Below are 19,796 nucleotides of genomic sequence, written 5' to 3'. Positions count from 1 at the left end.
CAAGTGCATGCACCACTTCACTTTTAGAAAGTATCAGTGTGGTTTTGGTAGCTAGCACTGAGTCCCACATTTAGAATAACATCATTTATAAATTAGGTACTCCTCAGTGACGTCCACTGACTAGGGCAAGATCAAAGAGCCAATATTTCAATTTCCTTTCTCTTCCTATTTGTACATTCAGGCTCCACATCCTATTGCTTTATTGCAAGTTATTAAAATATCATTACATTTGTGTTACATCTTTTGGGTTTGGCAGATGCTAGAAGTTTAAAGGATAAGTCAAACTCAGGATTGAAAGTCACAGCAGTTCCTTTTAGGATTCTTTGCAAAATTAATATTCATTCAGGAGACGTTAAAAATCAAAAGGACTACATAAATACTATAGAGTATTACAAAATACTACATTAGAGGACATTTAATCATTGATTGTCCCTTTTTGTATAAGGAGTTCTAGGACATAAAAAATGTGGTGTTGTTGAAAAAGTTCCATTTGGTGAATTTATAAATCAAATAAGTACTTTAAACAGCAACACTCAAAACATTAGTGTAATGTCCACCTGGAGTAAGTATGGTCTCAACTAGAGGTACAGAAAGTGGATAAAAATAAATCCATATTCAAGACCTATTATTTTTTACCTCATTGCCTGACATTATAAGGCATTTAATAGGACTTGATTTGATTAAATCAGAAGTGATCAAACACTGAAGCCTTTTTAATGATTACTTGTTTCTATCATTTTAAAAATAGAAACAGCTATCAAATTTACCTCCAAAAATGCAATTTCCAAACTCTTCTGCAACATCCATGCCAGTGTTCCCAAACTAGAAATTAGAAAAGAATATAAAAAGATACTTTGTTTTTAGAGATTTTTAAACAACATGATTGAGAAGCCGGAGTTCCACAACCATTCAATTACACAATGTATGATTGTCCTTACTTATTTGAATGCTCAAAGATTTTATCTGCTATATATCTATTGATTAAACAGTTATTTATTTATCTCCTACTATTAAATGAATCACATTATAATTTCCTATGGTTCAAACTAAAATATACCAAGCACACTTACAAGTACTGAGTAGGAACAAAATAGACAAAATGTCTGTTTTTATCAAGCTTGGCTGAGTTTAGGAAAATAGACAGACTAAAGCATCAGTGCCTATAAGGTGCTGTGAACATGAATGAAGCAGTAAATGGAGAAAATACACTGGAGGGAGACTGTTTCACAAGGTGGTTAGGAAGGGCCATTCAGGTAAGGTGACATTTGAGTACAGACCAAAAGAAAATGAATGAACCATTTGGGTGTCTGATAGGGGAGCATTTCAGGAAGAGGGTACAGTGAGTGCAAAAGCCCAGAGATGGAACTATCACTGGCCTCTTTTAGGAAAGGCAAGGAAGCCAGTGTGGCTGGAGTATGTAAAAAAGGAGGAAGAGTAGGAGATGAAGTCAGGGAAGTCATAATAGGCTACATAATACAGGACCTTCTAGAACTTTGACTTCTAAGCTAAGTGAAATGGGAAACCATTGAAAAGTTAACAGAAAAAAGATACATTGTGATTTGCACATAAAAAGGTTTCTCTGATGCTGTGTAGAAATGATACCATGAGGAGTGTAGTGCCAGCCTCCAAGATGGCCTTCAGTGGTTCTTGTTTCACGCTCTTGCGTAGTCCCTTCTACACTGAACTGGGCTGACCCATCCAACCAGCAGGATATATGTGGATGATGGTGTATGACTTCCAAGGCTAGGTCATAAAAGACACTGTGGCTTCCATCTCATTCTCTTGGCTCACTTGCTCTGGGGAAGCCAGCCACCATGCTGTGAGGACGCTTATGCAGCCCTACAGAGAGGACCATGTAGTGAGAAACTGTCTGCCTGTAGTCAGCACTAACTTACCAGCAATTTAAGTGAGTTGCCTTTGAAGGCAATCCTCTAGCCCCAGGTAAGCCTTCAGTCACCTTGTGAGAAACCTTTAGGCAGAGCCACCAGCTCAGCTGCTCCTACATTCCTGACCCACAGAAACGATGAAATGATAAATGTTTGTTTTAGAGCACTAGGTATTAGTGTAATTTCTTACATAATAATAGATGATAACTGATACAGGAGAGGGTGGAAACAGTGAGGTAAGAACAGAAGCAGAGAAACTAAGTAGGAGGGTATTTCAGTCATTCAGGAGACCTGGCAATCTGGACTAATTGGTAGCAATAAGAGAGAAGTGTTCAGGTGCTAAACATGTTACTTATAGATTTGATATGGGGTATAAGAAAAAGCAATCTAGGATAACTACAAGATTTTGGCTTGAATGACCAGCAGAATGGAACTTCCATTAGCAAAGTAGGGGAAGCTGCTGAAAGGAAGAGAAGTGGGAAATTGGAATTCAAAATAATCAAGTACACAGAACTTCTCTATTTGAAGAGTCACAATAATATTTTACAACACTTCAAAAAAAAAAAAATACTACCCAGTAGTTGATTTTCATAGCTAATAAACATCATGAAATTGACAACTAAACTTTTCCGTTGTCTCATTTAACAACTCAAAATTTTGGAAAGGCTAACTATTAGGAATGAGAAGAGGCTGGACAGTTTCATGGGGATCTAAATGTCACACTGTGGAAGTGACAATACTATAGGCTATGGTTTGAATGTCCCCTCCAAAACTCATGCTGAAATTTAATTGCCACTGGGACACTTTTAAGAAGTGGGGCCATTAAGACGTGATTAGGCCATGAGAGATCTGCCCCCGTGAATGGATTAACCCTGTTACCATGAGTGTGGTTTCATCATAAAAGGGCAAGTTTGGTCCTCACTCTTCCCCTCTCTTTGCCCTTCTGCCATGTGATGACTTTTGCCACAGAATGTCACAGCAAGGTGGCCCTCATCACATGCTGGCCCCTTGATCTTGAACTTTCTGGCTTTCAGAACCATGAGCCAATAAATTTCTGTTCATTATAAGTTACCCAGTCTCAGGTATTCTGTCATAGCAGCACAAAACAAACTAAGACCCCACATTTTCACTAAATCTCATTCTATTTTTCTCTTTTTTGGGTACACAGGAAGAATCTTTTTTAGAGTTTCATGCTGTTAAGTTTGAGGCCAAGTGACTACATTTTGCCCAATAAGATATGGCTGTGAATGATGTGGTCATAACGGACCTGGCCTTTAAAGACATCCCACAAAACCTTCATGCTCTCTCTTCCCTTACTACTAGGACATGTTGAAATGGTGGCACAAAAAGATAAAGCTTGGAACCATGAAGTTCCACATGGAGGAATTTGCATTAGACTATGTGAGAAGCAAAACATTCTCTAGGCTAAGCTGCCAAGATTTGTGGTTTATTTGTTATCACAGCAAAGCCTATCCTATACTATCATGTGTGATCTACATTTTCAGATGAGGCCAATCTGTCTTCTCAGGTTAATTCCTTGGCCAGGAGGGAGCCCGATGCTGCTTGCATCACTCTGCAAACTATAGGGCCACAAAAGTATTGATTCCATTGGTGAAAATGGAAGCAAACTTTCACAAGCCTTTTTGGTGGCTTTTTGTCTGTATATCTGTCCCTATCACCTCCAGGCAAGGAGTGGTTTCCTTACTACTTTATTCCATAATTTTTGTTTAGAAAATAGCCTTATTTTAGCATACGTCATATTTTAACTAATTACGAGTTTCTTTGAGGCAGAATCTTTGTATTCATCTTCATTTTCTGCCTTTCTGACTGCCTAACACATAGAAGGTGCCAAATGAATGTTGGACATGTTAATAAGGCTGGTAGTTGTACCCATTAAAACATTTACATGTGCTATTGCTGTCATAATATGACATATCAATGTTTCATCATTACCAGGGTTATTTTTCTTTTAATAATAGAACAGACTACACTGTAATTTCAGTGCTACATTAATAACTTGCATTCGGGTCCAGGTCCACCCTGACATGCTGAGCTTTCCCTGCAAAGTTGGTTTGACTATATGATATCTTTTCTGCTTTTCCTTCCCAAATGAAACACTCTGAAATTATTCCTAATGAACTTTATTTCAATAGTGTGTTTTTTCCCTTGCACTACAGTCTTTTATCTTAGAACAACAATTTAAGTGGAGTTATAAAACAAAGAAGAGCAAAGCCAAGCAAAGGCTAGAAGTGAGTTGATGGCACCACAGCATTATACATAACTAAAGATCAGAAAAATTGTTCAACAATTGAGGAACAATTAAGTTATATTGCATCTATTCAAACAATTTTACATGGCCAATAAGTCTACGTACCAGGATCTTTTACTACTGTAAAGATAGTCATACCAAATTCTTCTAGAACATTAAGCAGGCACTAGATACTTTTCTAAGCACTTTATACATATATTCAGTTGACCTAACTACTGTGAGACAGATATTCTTATTATCCCCACATTATATATGATGAAATAAAGCCATTAAGAGGTTACTTGAGGGTAAGTTTTTATATATACACACCCAGAGAATATATCTCTTTATATACGTATGTAAATAAGTGATATACATATATCACACATACACATATATGTATCAACATTATATATGCATATGTGTGTATGTTTACTTTATATTTACATACATATGCAAATATGTAGGTACCATAGGAAGAGCTGATAGGAAATATGCCAAATTATTAAGTGACTTTCTGATTCTTAGTTTTAAAATTACTTAACTATATTTTCTATGATAAGCTTTATAATCTAAACAAAGTCAATTTTTAAACTAAAAATGAAATAAGATGGACGCATTCACATAGAACCTACTGAATTAAACTCTGCAAAGCATTCTGGTGTGGACTATGCCCAGTGTGTGATGGAGTGACTGTCCTGAGTTGATTCACTCCTTCTCGTGAGTGTCTCTTTGTGCCAGGTAGTGTTCTAAGCACTGGGGATGGAGTGTGCGAACATTTCTGAAGAATAAATGCCTACAGGATGCTGTGTTTCACAGTGAGAAATAAATGATCTTGTCTATCTCCTGAAGCAGATAGCAAGCCTCGCAAAAGTAGGAACTGTACCCTCCCCTGTGTCTTCATACCCTGCCATGAATGGCTGTCACAGAGGGGGTGCACAATAAACATTGAGTGAATGCTGTCATGCCCCAGGTTAAACCGAAATCCCCTCCCTAAACCCACCACCCTGTCAAGCCCATGTATGGACAGAAGTAATAGGATCCAGTGAGCATATTTCCATGATCAAAGTAGCTACAAATAAGAAAAGGAATTTGAGATAGGAAAAAAAATGTGCCAATTAGTTGCATTTAGCAGAGATGAGATGGAGCAATATTTATCAACATTTCTCAAGTCAGACACACCATTCTGGGCTATTTCTTGTCAGTAACACAGTGGTGCATGTTAGGATGCAGGTGGCGCCACGTGGCTGACAGCTGCTCTTCCTGGTAACTAAGGAGGTGGGGCCACAGTTCATCACTGAGGTGCTCGCCAGCACCAATGTGCAAGACAGATCTCTCCCACTGCCCCCACATATTTTTCCCCCTGAGGGAGAGAAGACAGTTGAGGAGAATAGAGGCAAAATTATTCACATTACTATTCTGCTGAGTGGTTTGGGAACGTACCAAAACCTCTCATGAAAGTCATCTGTTCCTTTGACCAAATTAGAACTCTAGATGGAATGTCTTCACATTCTTGAAGCTGGGCTGCTGGTAAACTGTTCTCATGCCTGGTGACTGTTTTCCCTCAGAAATAAAAACCACAGCTGGTTTTGTATTATTTTGGCTAAAGACATTTTAAGACTTGCCTTTAACCGCGACAACTTCTCTCTACTGAAAAAAGCCACAATTTAATCTTTATATTATTAATGCTTTTGACAAATACATATACATGAGATTTTTAGCACTCATACTTTTGTAAGCTGGGGTTAACTGTAGCATGTGCAAGAGCAGAATTATTGCTGACAGGTTTCTGAAGTAAAATTATGTTCTCTACTTTTCTTAGAGGGTACATTCTTCTCAGGACTCTGACGAATGGATAGAATCATTTACACATTTACATGACATTCTATGTGCACATATACAGTATACACATAAGCCCACTCAGATTTTTTCTTACAGACTAGAAGTATAGAATAAATTACAGTCACCATTAAAAAAAACAAAAGATGTAAAGAAAAATAAATCAGAGGTAATGTAATTTTTAAAATCAGTCTTGCAGGTCAAAGGAACACTTAAGACTTCCATGAGGAAAAACAACCTGAAACTAGGTAAAACAAAATGCACAACAGAAGTTGTCTCTCTGCAAGTAAGAGAAATGAGCCAAACAAACTTTGACCCACAAGTAATTTAGTACATGAAAGTAGTTGTCCAGGGTATTGTTGGACCCATCTCTTCCTACCCCCTTGAATTTGCAAGGACTAATGAAACACTTATATGACTTTGTATTGAGAGAGATGTGGACAGCTTAAAATTTGCATTCTAGAAGTAACACACTAATACCTTAAATTTATGAAGCTACCAGAATTCCTAATCATTGCTTCCATGTGAAAGTAGAAAGTTTGTGGACATCTGTTGTTTTGACAGCATCCTTCTTCTGGAATCATAATACCTCTTTTTCCTTAGAAATCGTCCACCTCTCACTCTAGTGATTAAACCTGATCTCCACTGCCACTGAACTGGGCATGTGACCGTAACCACCCAATGTCCCCCCTTTCTCCTAGTCACAGATTTCAGGAATGAGGCTATGATTCAAGCAAGCATAACTAGTCAAAATTTTTTCTTGGATTAATGTGGTTGTTGGGGAGAAAATAGGTCTTTCTGTTTTACCTTGTATCAAAGGCTATGAAGAAGTGGTAATCCTAGATCTGGGGCCATTTTTGCTACCTGTGGAGACAATGTCCCTGAAGTTAAAATTAATACAACAGAGGCAAGACATGGAGTGAAGGAGTGGGACACTGCCATAACTGAAGCCCAACTCACCCCCCAGAGGTCTCAGCTACAGGAGATAATAGAGCCCTTCATGTGTAATCAAGGGTAAGCTGTACTGCTTAAGGCATACAACCAAAAGAGTTCAAGTAATAGCATGCTCATTTTGTCATTTTCTTGTTGGTCCTTGATTTGAGCACTACAGTCTAAGAAACATCCATTCTTTCTTCTCTGCCTGTCTGATCATTTGATATCATCAACTACTGACTTTAAACAAGTTTAAGCAGACATATACAAACGCAAGTATTGGTAGGCTTTGATTTATTAACTGGATCTGCCTCATAGCACAATGTCCATTAGATATGGGCTATAAGCAAAGAGAAGCTGCCTTCATGGCTGTCCCAAAGGTCTCTTGAGGCATCCTCCCCAAACTCAACATGCACACTAGCAAAAGCTGATGCCCCACAAGAATAGGTCACTTTTACACAAACGTTGAGACAGAAAGGGGTTTGCAGACATTTATGCATGCTATATAAGTTTTTATAACATAGTGTACCACATGTTACAAATGCAAGACATCTCTAATTGCACATTGTGAGATGAACATTCAGCAAGTACACAAGTACTTACATATCTAATATATAATTCTAAATAAAATTGGAATCTATTTATCCAATAAATAAAGGAAAATTTAAAGAAGCTTAGTGCCATGCAGGAAAGTGCATCAACAAAGACTCCATTCTAGCTGAGCCCTTCATGACCCTGGGATCACACACAAGTTGTTTAACCTCTTTGAATCCAAGTTCTCTTACTTGTAGGGTAAGCATAATACTTTACAGGTGACCACTCTAATACAATAGAATCAGACATGTGGACGCTTCTAGCACAATGTCCAACATGTAGTAGGGATATATAAATATTACTTTCCAAGGATATGGTATGAAATTGATGCCAATCAAGTTTTTAGAAACACTGACAATATCTGCAGAAATTTGGATTTTTTGAGAATGTGTTAGGACTTTAAACAAGCTTAAACAAACCCATATAAACTAGTTGAGTTTCTGAAAAAGAAACGAGAGAAATCCCCAGAAGACAGATATAAAGAAGGAACTTTATGCTAGAGCAATAATCTCTGGAAGACACAGATGCATAGGGATATTGAACTAGATGTAACTCCTTAGGATAAAAGGCAAAGAACAGAACATGTGGCCTAAGGTCCATTAAAGCCTATCCTGAATACAGAAAGAATACCGTAAAAACCCCATTTTTAAATGCAGCAAGGAAAGTTACTGTCATTCAGGGGTCTTGGTGGTGACAATGAAAGTCTTCCATGAAAAATACCAACACTGTATCTATGCCGAATGCACATAAAGATTAAACTTAGTGGCATAAGATCCCACGTTAACAAAATGAATTTAAGAACTTTTCTATAACTCAAATTCCTAGGGCCCCAGGGTATAGAGGACTCCAAAGAAAAAGGAAAGAACAAAAATTATAAATGAAAAGGAAATGACCCAACATGAGAGAGAGTCCACTGAGGGCAACCAAAGGGAGAATTAGCAAAATTAACCCAATAAGATAAAATAATCTAACAGGATCTATAAGTATGCTTGTAATTCTTGAAGGCTAAAATAAAGATTGAAATCCACTTGAAAGAACAAGTAACTATTAAAAAAGAAAATGCAGGTTTGAAAAGTAAAACCTCTAGAATTAAAAGACCTATGAAAACCAAAAGAATATTTTTCTAACTATACTGATATTAGACAAAATATACTGTGAGGTTGAAAATATTAATGATACAGAAGATCACTGCATCATGAAAGAAATAATTCATTAAGATTAAAATAATTTGGAAGTATGCATTTATTAACAGATTAAAAATAAAAATGAGGATTTTAACTACTCAAAAATTTGGATATAATGTATACATGTAAATATTATATTCAATACTTAGAAATCAACATTTTTATATGTACAAAGTATTTTAAAATTTAATGCTCAATAGTCTACAAACCAAGTTCCCACAAATACTCATAAAATGATACTATATAGTCCAATAAATTTAGCAATCAATTCAATTAAGTTAGAAATGCACAGTCATTGGAAATAACAAAAGAGCAAAAAATCTTCATGCTTAAGCATGTTAAAATACAATTACATTTTATGAACCAAACAATGTATCATACTGGAAATTTCAAAATATCTAATACCTGAATAAGAATGAAAATACTTCATGTCACAATTTATGGGCTATTCAAAGGTAAACTTACAACTTTAAGAGTATATAATAGAAATAAAAAAAACACTGAAAACTCAATGAGGTTATTTTTCAACTCAAAAATTTACAGAAAAATCAGAAAATATAGACAAAAGCAGAAATCAATAAAATAGAAAATGTAATTAAAAAGAATATAAAAAATTTAAAAACTCCAATGAAATAGACTTCCAAATAAATTTATGAAGAAAAGAGATAACCAATAAACAGTATTGGGAATGGAAAAGGAGACATAGCTATAGTTACAACAGAGAACTTTAAAAATCATAAGTGCATTGCAGCACAATTCACAATTATAAAGATGTGGAATCAACCTAAGTGCCCATCAATTCATGAGTGGATTAACAAAATGGGGTGTGTATACACATACACACACACACACACACACACACCCCCATAGAGTATTAATCAGCCATAAAAAGAAATGAAATAATATCTTTTGCAGCAGTTTGTATGGAACTGCAAATGGTTAGCCTCAGTGAAGTGTCTCAGGAATGGAAAAAGAAACACCACATGTATTCTAATAATTTGGAACTAATCGATGCGCACACAGATATCTTTGGAAATCAAGAAGTGGGGAGAGCTAAAAACCTACCTATCAGGTTCAATGAACACTACTTGGGAAATGGGTACACTAACAGCCCTGACTTAAGCATTATAAAAGCTATCCATGTAACAGAACATTTGTACCCCCTTAGTATTTTGAAATTAAAAAAATCATAAGTAGATATTATGAATAACTTTATTATAATATTTGAAAACATAGATAAAACAACTTCCTAAATAAGTACCCAAAACTGGCTCAAATAAAGTAGAAAACTGAAATAGATCTATGTTATTGGCTGAATTGTGTTCCTCCAAAATTCGTATGTTGAAGTCCTAACCCGTAACACCTCATAAGGTGACTGTATTTGGAGATAGGGCCTTTACAAAGGCCATGAAGATAAAATGAGGTCACAAGGGTGGCCCCTAATGCCATGTGACTGGTGCCCTTCTAAGAAGGGGACATCAGTATACACAGAGGGAAGATCGTATGAAGACACAGGGAGCAGATGGCCATCTACAAGCCAAGGACAAAGACTTCAGAAGAAACAAGCCCCTTGGTCTTGGACTGCAAGATTCAGAATTGGGAGAAAATAAATTTCTGTTTAAGCTCCCCAGACAATGGGATTTTGTTATGGCAGCTCTAGCAAACTAATACAATCTGTAGCCAGAAAACAATTCAGTAATGTTTTTTCTCATTGTATCAATAAATACCCACCAGATTTTCTTTGGCTTTAGAGCCGTGAGTATCAGACTCTTTTGTTACTTGATAGGTATCTACTACTTGATAGACAACCTCTATTAATATCTTAGACAAGCTGTTTAAGAGGATAGAAAGATGAAAGCTTCTCTCATTTTATAATTATCTTGACATCAAAACCAGGGGAGAAAATAGGCAAAAAAAAGAAACATATGTCAAACTTACTTAGAAACATAGATATGAATGTCCTAAATATTAAAAAACAATCAAGTACAATGTTTATCTCAAAATGCAGGATGATTGACTACTAAAAAATTTATTTCGACTTCTTTTCCTTCCCCTTCTGAACAATTAAATGCTATGATGGGACAAAGCAAATTAGCCTTACACCTTAGGGTGGGGGGGTGTGGGAGAGCAAGTGAAGGTAACCAGTGGTGTCAGAGCCCTTGTGGGGTGGCAAGGGTACTCACTTGGGGAGTGCCCTGTGTAAGGTGGGCCATCCAGGCAGGGAGTGGTAGGATACAGAGCCTGAGCTGGTGAGGAAGGGTACAAACTGGAGGGATAGTTTGGCCTGGAGTATTGGTCACCCTGGATGGCGGGGGTGTTAATCCTGGGGGTGGGGGAAGTAGAGAACAGACCAACACAGTGTTACAGCCAAGCTGTGTGAAAAATAATGGCTAAAGATGCAGCGTCAGAGATGACATTAAAGGTGGGCGGTTGGGAGAGAAACTCCATTTGACCCAGTAGATGCAGAAAGAGCATTTGGTAATAAAATGTGCTACCTATATGTATTTAACAGTTTTATCACACCAGTAGTAGGAAATTTCCCAAACCTACGGTACAAATTGCACTTGATGTGAAACATCATTAAAAATTCCCTTAAAATTAGGAAAACTGCATGCATATTGAAAGATTGACATTCTTTTTGAACACTGTATCTTGCTGCAACGCAACAATACAAGAAAAAATAAATAAAAAGAATACTGGAAAGAAGGGACCAAAATACTTTTTACAGATAATTATCTATTTAGAAAATTCAAAAATAATTTGCAGGCTATTAGAATAAGAATTCAACAAGGCTGCTGGTTACAAGACCAACATACAAACAGTAACATTCCTGTACAATAAAAACTGCCAATTAGAAAACGTACTTTTGATACTCTATTCACAACAGCAATAAGAGCCATTAAATATTTAGGAATCAATCTAACAAAAATGTCCAAGACTTTTATCGAGCAAATTTTAAAACCTTGCTTAAAAAAAAAAAATAAAAAAAAATAAAAATGTCAATCTTTTCTTAAATCAGTCTACAATTCAATGCAGTTCCAAACCAAAATCCCATGAAGGATTTCTTGGATGCTTGTCATATTAATTTGAAATTTATATAGAAGAGTAAAGGGTCAAGAAAAAGTAAGAGTCAAAAGAAAACTTTAAAGAGTAAGAATGAGGCAGCACTAAACAAACAAAGAGCAAGAGGTAATAGCAAAGTACTACTAATAAAGACATGATGGCCCTGGTCGAGAACCAGACAGACAAAATGGGACAGAATGCAGGTGGCAGAATAGACCTATGTATGTATCTAAACTTGGCTTGTGAGACAAATGCAACAATAGGCCAAATCAGATCTTTCACATTGATTGCTGTAAAAAATTCTATGTGGATTAAAAATATAAGAGCAAAACTTCAAACTTCACAAGTATAACTAAGTACACTTATGATGCTGGATTATGATTTTTTTCAAATAAGATATAAAAAATTCAACTATATTAAAATGAAAAACATACGACAACAGGTAAAAATCAAGCTATGGACTGGACCCTATATTTGCTTTGCATATAGTTCATATAGGTCTAGTAGTCAACACAAAAAATAACACCTAAATAGACGAGAGTAAATAATAGGAATAAGTAATTCACAGTTAGAACAATCTGAATGGTTAACAAATAAATGAAATGATGTTCAACCTCACTGATAATCAGAAAAATATATATTAAACATCCAAGGGAGGTGATATTTCAAACCCATCAGCCAGGCAAACAGTAAAATATCTTGCAATATCAAGTGTTTATGAAGATGTAGGGAAGTTGGAACTTCAGCGTATTGCTGGTGGAAGTGAAAATTGATACTAAAATGTTAGAAAATTCTAAATGAGTAGTGTTTCCCTATGACTCAATTCCTACTAATAATCATGTACCTGAAAAGAACTACAGAACACAGGGCTATTTTTCAGCTGCCACATCTAATACAGCTGTGACAATTATTTATGTCTAACATCCACTCTTGTTATTTAGTATCCATTCTGATGGGCAGGCATTTCTGCTATACAGATTGTTAAATATTTTCACTACAAGTATAGTAATACATGTGTAAGTACAAGGAAAAGCACTGCTGAATCACATAAAATTAAACAATGTAAGTGGCCATCCATAGGAGAATGAATAAATTGTTACACAGTCACATAACAGATCACTATTATTATACCAGTTAAACTGATGAATTAGATCTATATCTAATAATTTGATGTCATTGAGTATACAACATTGAATTTAAAAAGTTATAAAAGGAAGGTACAGTGGGATAATACTAAGGCAAAATTTTCAAACAGAAGAACCAAAACTATAAGATAACAAGCATAGGCTATCAAAGAATGGACACATGAACCAGAAGTATACTTGCCAACTTCAGGGTTGTGATTACCTACACATGGAGAAAAGAAAGGAAATGGGATTGGAAAAATATTCAACTGTACATGGATTACTTAATTTTAATGTTTCTGAAGTAATATTTATTAAGTCTGGTAGAAAGGAAGACAATGTTACATTTTTCTGGACATTTTGCATTATACTTGAAATATTTTATATTTGTAAAAACAGATACATATATTAATATAAAAAAAGAATATGACCAATAACCTTGCATTCTTGACCCTGATTAAAAGATAGACATCCATACTCACTTTGTCAGCATGTATAATAAAGTTGGAACAATGCAGACATTAGCACGGCCCCTGTGCAAGGATGACACTCAAATTCATGAAGAGTTCCATATTTTTAAGTGGATTAATAAAATGTGGTATATGTATACTATGGAGTACTACTCAGCCATAAAATAATGGCCAACTAATACCCTTTGTAACAACCTGGATGGAACTGGAGACCAATCCTTCTAAGCAAATTATTGCAAGAATGGAAAAACAAACACCACACGTACTCACTATTAAACTGGAACTAATCAATCAACATTCACGTGCACATATGGTAGTAAAACTCAGCAGAAACCAAGCAGGTGGGAGGGGGGCCATGGGGGTGGGTAAATTCATACCTAAGGGGTACAATGCACACTATCTTGGTGATGGGCACACTTATAACTTTGACTCAAATGGCACAAAAGCAATTCATGTAACCAAAATCTTTGTATCTCTGTAATACTCTGAAAAAAGTCGTATTTTTCAAAAAAAGAAAAAAGATAGACATCCATATGTACTCGCACCATGGCTTTGACTGTAAGTTCAATCCTCCTAAATGGTAAGCAAGTAGATTTGTATTAATTATACTTTCATATATAGCAACATACAGAAAATACATGGTAACCATGGAACATACCATGACATGAGTGTTCCAGGGAAAGGATCAGGTTTCAAGAATCTAGTTAAGAGTTTCATACAAGATCATTACATCTAACATCTCAACCATGTGGTCATTCCAAAGTAAAGACAATTTCTCAAGTACTCTATTACTTAGGTAAAATTGGTTATAAATCATAACTGAGGATAATAGGAAAAAAAATGGAACAAAGTTCTTAAAATTAATGTTGAAAGGAGAGAAGCCAAGAGTTATATTTTCTTGTTGGTGTGGTATTTTTGTCTTGGTTTTGTTTTGTATATGTGTATGTAATTGTGTGTGTGCACATATGCACATTTGTGTTTGAGAGCTTTGTGTGTGTCTGTTTTAGAGGCAAGAGGGTTCAGATATCTGTCTTCCAGTCCCCTCTGTTGGCAAAACTCAAATCTATCATCTTATTTTTCAACTTGTCCATTTAAAAGTATGTGGAGTCAAATTTAGAAAATCATTTCCTTTTTCCACCAGGATTTAGACCTAAATAATCTCTCCATATATTTTCTCTCACAACCTGGCTGTTAGCTGTGTAGTACACTCCCTCAGGAGGGATATAAGTCTCTTGTCTTAAAAATAGAATGTATTTCTTACATTGCCCAAAGGCAAGTGAATAGTATAATAGTTTCACATCAGAGGAACCATCTCTTTCTTTCTCTGACCGAAGCCCCTCTCCAACCCTTGCAGTGTGTATTTAAGATAAAGATTCCCTCTGACTTCTCTGGGGTCATTTTTCACACTGCATCATTGCTCCTTCTTAAGGGATTTCTTCTTTGCTGGTCTCCCTTTTAATAGTCACTAAACTACTTTTCTGTTAGACTTCTATCCTGTTGACCCTTCTATACGCCTTAGTTGTTGTCTTTACCTTGAAATGTTTTAGTAAAAAAACAGGAGGGGTACCAAAGAAACAGATGTTGATTTTGAAATACAGACTTGTAGTACAAGAGAAATAGAAGATTTGCTAAATGTTTATTTTTTCCTTAATAAACATATTTTTCTGGATTTTATGCTATGAATATATATTCCACTCACTGACCAAAGATTTAGACAAATAACTTCCCGGAAAGCTAATGAGAGTTACAGCACTAAACGCTGAATGATTAAATGAGAATTTTCCTGAGAGAGAGAGACGTTTTCTCAAATCAGAATTTTTCTGAGTAAGCATCATATTTCTGAGAATGAAAAGATGACCGCAGTTGAATTCTGAACGTTCTCAGATCATGAGATTGTTGATAGGCTACTCTCAGTTTCTTCGGCCCAGCTGAAGCTCAGAGCCCCACAGAGGTAAAACTGTCGAGGTTTGCTTTTCTGCTGTTTCGGCACAAGGGCAGGAGTTCACGGCACAGCAATCAGGAGTTAACGGGGAAGGCTGAGAAGTGAATCACCACGCCGATTTCCAGTGAACTTACAGTACTGCTTAGCTTCTCCAAAATAACATCTGTTATTTGAACCATAAAACACACACGCTGCAATCTCCCAGAAATTAACTACAAATTGTTTTTATTCTCTTGTTTAATGATCTTTATGAATCAATTAGAACAAAAAATAGCATTATGCAAGCAGAATCCAGAGAAGACAAATTAAATTTCAGCGACACAACATTAACTACTATTAATATTTCTTTAACTAAAACCACAAAACCCATTTGGACATTAATCCCAAAGTAATCATCAAACAGCCAAGACTCATTTTGGTAAAACTCTGGCAAAAATTTACTGCAGAACTGGGACTTTTTAATATTTCTAAAATAATTTCCACATTCTAGATCTTTGATCTATATCTGCCCGATACAGATTTTCTCTTGACGCAAGAGATGGAAGTGGAGAATTTGGTTAGTAGTATTATACACGTGTACACACACATTTTGCATTTTTATCACAGTGGAAACATTTATTGGAATTGAACGCATTCTGTATCATTTTAAAGTTCTATCTTAGTCACCCCTGCGTTTTCAGCCTCATTACAGGGCAGGAACTCATGGACATTCAGTACATATTTTCTGAGTCAAAGAACTATACTACATAGTGTTCAGAATCAAACAATTTATAGTTTAGCACTTAAAACCACCACTCTAGGTGATCTTACCCATGGTTCTTAGAATTATATTCAAATATTCCAAGGCTGGGGAGAAAAGTATGCTCATATTTAATCCCATAAATATTTTATGGTATATTTAATATGGACACAGATGAGTGCTAAGTCTCCGTGCTTAGTTTATTATTTTTCTCTTTGCTGTTTTGCCCTGTCCTTCCTGTTAGTCTGGGACCGGGGCTGCAGCAGGATACTGCCATGCATGGAGGCCCGTGGCTGCCAACGTGGCAGCAGGCACCAGCCTCTGTGCGGTGACATATCTATTTAATTAACACAGCTGCTGTAGCTACTGTGTGAAGTACAAAAGAGTGGGACTGTTCTGGAAAAGGCATGGCTTGTAAAGTGGAAAAAATGAACAAAATTTCTGGAAACAAAAGACCTACATCACCCCTTTTTCAAAAAGATAAACATCTATTTCTTCATATTTTGCTAGAGGTTCAAACCAAGGGACTCTCGACATGTATTTTGTATTTCTTGAATCATGATCCTTGGAAAAATTTTTCCCAAAGGAAAACCTGTAAGGTAAAATTGTTTTGTGTAAAATTACCTATTAACATATTGTAGCAAAGGTTTATTTGTCTGTTTTTCCCCCTCAAGTTTAGCAGGAAAGTCCCAGAAACTATCTCACTAGCTTAACCCAAACATAATATTGTTAGGTTGGAAAATATTCTTGTGAAAAATAACCAGCAGCAAAATCCCATGGCAGTGATGGAACCAGAGCAACTCTGGTTGTTCTGAAGTTTAAGATATTCACACGCAATCCCAACATGCTGTTCGATTTTATGATGCACGAGAAATTCCTGTATGATTGAAGCTAACAAGTTGGAACATGACCAAGTAAAAGGGTATGAACTGAAATGACTGCTAGTATGTTGAAAAGAACCCCTCACCAATTTCCATGCTAGCAATACTGGTCATTAACCAGATGTGACAGTTTACAACATAGACAAGAAGTTCAAATATGTATTTAAGGCATTTGTAGAATAAAATGAACCAGATGATCACTTTGAATTCTGAAAGTCAAAGTCCCCACTTTACAGATGAGAAAACTGAGGCCTAAAAGGGAGAAGTGTCTTGCACAGAGAAACTCAGGTGGTTAGGCAGCACAGTTCACAATAGGAGGATATAGGGTATTGCTTTTGGAACTTACATTTTCACTGAGCTAAAGATGCTTTGCATACAACATAATGTTTTACATATACACAGCAAGATGATTACTGCAGTAAGCAAATTAATCTATTTCATCACACAGCTTTTTGTGGTTAGAGCATCTTAAATCTTTTTAGTAAATTTCCAGTATACAAAATATAGTATTATTAACTATAGTCAACATGCTTTACTTTAGCTATCTGGATTGATGCATGTTACGTAACTGCAAACTTCACACCCTTTGACCAACATCTCCCTGTTTTCCCTACCTCTCTGCTACTATTCTACTCTGGTTACCAGTATTCTACTGTTTCCATATATTTGACTTGATAGATTCCACATATAAGTGAGGTCATGCAAAAAAAATGATATAAGAATAAAAATTCAAAGTTTAACTAAAAAATAAAGATGTTATGTGAAATTAAGAAACTTGCCCTCCCACATTTTCTCTTTTCCTATCCTTCAAATAGCCTCAGCACCTAACACAGTGCTTCTCAATAGTGTATACTAAACAAGTATTAATTGAACAAATGAGCAAATGAACAGTCACAAACATATTTTTATAGCAAGTAATGTAGTTTTATGCTTGTTTCTATTTTGCTATTGCTTTATATTTACTAACATTTCCACCTGTTCTTTGTCATTTAGGTTACTTTTACACTGTAATGAACATCTTCCTTAGTTTGGTTTATTTCTTCTCTTTTGCTTGGTTTAGCTTAAATTTTCAGGAAAGAATTACCAGATCAATGGAATGCATATTGTAATGAGTCTGGATTATGTAGCTAAATTGCTTTCCTAAATAATTTTATTAATCTATAATGATACCAACAGAGTAGTGGCAGAATAGTTCCATCACAACCTAAATTAGAATTAGTGAGAATCATAAAAAATGAAAACTAAATAGAAAATTAATTGGAAATTGCTTGCTCTTTTTACTCGGTTTATTTTATTGCACTATTTCTATATATCTTTTTTGTAATTGTATTTATTCCATTTTGAATTATCTTTCATTTTCTTTAGCATCTTAATATTTAAGTGAATACCATTCTACTCCCCCACATTTGGTAAGTTAATCACTCTCTTCCACATGTTAGGATTTAGACATGAGGTTGAGGTCATAGAGAAGACAAAGCAAAGGTTCCCCTTTTTATAATATTTATAAAATATACTTAATTTCATAGAAAATATAACCTATCTACAAACATCATTCACAAACAGTTCTATAACAGTAAGACGATAATTAAACAAAAGGAAGCAATAAAGGTGTAATATGTATGTGTCAGATACGTACACCTATATGCAGTATCACTGGGAATATGACAGTTATAGATGCTGACTAGCACATGTGTGTTTTATTGGCAACTCAAACACCAGGAGTGGCATTGCTATCAGTGATGTGTGTACATTTACAAACAAAATAAAGTAAAATTTTCTTTCAATTTGTTTGGTTCTTACATTCTTGAAAATTCAATGTTTATTTAATATATTTATGTATTTCTGTATAAAAAGGAGTTATAACATAGGCTCAGGTAATTTTTAAAAGGATTCTTATGTGAATTTCAAGGACATCTGAAGGTCATGCAGACACAGGACATGTGTATTGGGGGATGGGATGCTCATAGGACATTTCAGCTTCCCTTGACTGAATGTTCATAGAGTCTCTCAATCACTATGATCCCAACTCCAAATACCTTAAAACATTTCTAAAATGCCCCCAGGGATGATATTAATATAACTTTTATTATATTAAGAACCACTTATAGAGAAGTTGGGACTAGGCAGAGGGTAAGAGTTAAACAAATAAACAAAAAACACCAGGGAATTATGGAAAGAGAAGATAATGGAGGGAAGGGGTCAGATACTTAGATTCTGAATTCTCTTTTCTATCTAGAGGAGAATGCATTACCCAAGCAGAAAGGAAAGCCAAGCAGAAAGGAAAGCCAAAGAGACAGGCTCTGCTTCCCACTTAAGTCTCAGAAAGGACACAGCCTCCTAGACCACCCCAGCCAAGCCCCACTTGGAGAATGACCACATCAAAGCTAACTGCTCAGCACAGCGTGGTCAGGCAGAAGGAGAGCCTGAGTTTAGCTTTCCTAAACCAGCCTTGGTTCTTCTGTGGTTTGGAAGGAACTCTGAAACTCTTAAACTTTGAGAAGAGATGCAGAAATCAGCCGGGATCCTGGAAAAGGATTAGGATGGAAGGAGGAATCAGGAGGAGGACAACGTGGTCCACCTGGGTCAAAGTCCCAGCCAGGTCTCAGGGAGGTTGTAGAACTGGTCAAAGCAGAGGTGGAGCCAAGTCAGCCAGAAAGAGCAGATGGACCCTGACCAAGCCGAGAGAGCGCCCAGGCCACAAGTCCCACCAGCTGCAGATGTCATCTGACCACACATGCCAGCAGGGCATGCAGTGAGAAGGCAGACATGTGACACCACTGTAGCTGAGGCTGGCCAAGGCCGAGAGAGCAATGCAGGATGTTGAAGGCAGAGCCAAGATTCCCTACCTTTCCCTACCGCCTTAAGGACACAGCAACTAGACTCCTCTAGGCAC

General features: G+C 36.1%; 1 protein-coding gene and 1 non-coding gene across 2 annotated transcripts in view; one reads left to right on the top strand and one right to left on the bottom strand.

The window, feature by feature from the left end:
* Nucleotides 1-19,796, bottom strand: part of RARB (retinoic acid receptor beta) — a 702,390-nt gene that overhangs the window by 542,921 nt on the left and 139,673 nt on the right. The gene's annotated exons all lie outside the window — the stretch shown is intronic.
* Nucleotides 13,346-13,449, top strand: LOC138388849 (U6 spliceosomal RNA). Its single transcript, XR_011234327.1, has one exon. It is a non-coding gene; the product is annotated as a U6 spliceosomal RNA (small nuclear RNA).

Source organism: Eulemur rufifrons, chromosome 7 (assembly GCF_041146395.1).
Source record: "Eulemur rufifrons isolate Redbay chromosome 7, OSU_ERuf_1, whole genome shotgun sequence".
Taxonomy (NCBI): Eukaryota; Metazoa; Chordata; class Mammalia; order Primates; family Lemuridae; genus Eulemur; species Eulemur rufifrons.
Note: the sequence above shows the minus strand (reverse complement) of the source record. Positions and strands in the feature narration are given on the sequence as shown.